Here is a 1,182-nt window from a genome sequence, read left to right as displayed (position 1 = left end):
ACTAGGGCACAGATAATACAGTATTTATGTTGCATGCTTTGCATGTTCAGACCTGTTAAATTCATCATATCACATAGATCCAATATTGATTGATTCAGCACATCAGAACCCCCAGCACAACAGGTTTGAACTTGGTAATTTCTGGCATGCCAGGGCTCAAGCAGCATGGCATCCTTGGGCCCTTGGTATAGAAAATTGTAGATAACAGAGCACTTTACTCAGCATTTTATAATATTTGAGATTTATTGTTTATATTTTACTTTTATAATAAAAATTCTCTTTAATATTTTTCAAGGATCAATAGATAGTTGGTTAAAGTTTTTAAAAATACAAGTGATAGTGCTCTCTTCGGCAGCACATATACTAAAATTGGAACGATACAGAGAAGATTAGCATGGCCCCTGCGCAAGGATGACACGCAAATTTATGAAGCGTTCCATATTTTTTGACTGAGAAGAGCCTCATCCCAGATGGCTGTGGGGCCAAATACATCCCGAATCGTGGGCCTCTGGACAAATGGCATGCACTGCACTCCTGAGCGCCTTGGTGTGGGCTCCTGATCTCTACTCTCCACTCCATCCTACCCACCACAATAAATCTTGGCTACTTTAAAAAATATACAAGTGATGATATACTTAAGAAAATTTCTATGTTCAATAACAACATTACAGTAATGAAAATAACCACCTTTAAAATTATTTGTGCTTGATTTCACAGCATTTTGTGAAGGTACATCTCATATAGGGATACAATAAAATGTGTTTGAGAAAAAAGAAGAGTTTATACTATAACTTTTATGTGGATTTTTTTAAATTTTTTTATTTTGAATTATGAGAACAAAAGATGCAAAGAAAGAGGACAAGGTAAAGTTACAGTGGAAGGACAATCAGCCATAACATAATTCTCAGAAGAAGTCCCCTTGCTGATATCTTAACTTTGAACTTTCAGCCAAAGAACGTTAAGATAAATAAAACAGAATCCATGTACAATTACTTTGTCCCTCGAGTCCCCAGATTGTAGCACATTATAATATTTCTTAACAGCACACAAGGCAATCTAAAGCCATAAAACTTACATAACTCCTTAAACATTAGAGGCATAGTATTTTTTTACATTTCCATGTACATGCATATTAGTTTAAGTTAACCTCAAATTTTAAGTATGTGCATTTAACCTCAAATT

At 34.8% G+C, this 1,182-nt stretch overlaps 1 non-coding gene across 1 annotated transcript; it reads left to right on the top strand.

The window, feature by feature from the left end:
• Window positions 1–339: 339 nt before the first annotated feature.
• On the top strand, window positions 340–446 carry LOC126032885 (U6 spliceosomal RNA). The gene has a single exon (XR_007504045.1). It is a non-coding gene; the product is annotated as a U6 spliceosomal RNA (small nuclear RNA).
• Window positions 447–1,182: the final 736 nt, after the last annotated feature.

Source organism: Suncus etruscus, chromosome 16 (genome assembly GCF_024139225.1).
Source record: "Suncus etruscus isolate mSunEtr1 chromosome 16, mSunEtr1.pri.cur, whole genome shotgun sequence".
Classification (NCBI taxonomy): Eukaryota; Metazoa; Chordata; class Mammalia; order Eulipotyphla; family Soricidae; genus Suncus; species Suncus etruscus.
Note: the sequence above shows the minus strand (reverse complement) of the source record. Positions and strands in the feature narration are given on the sequence as shown.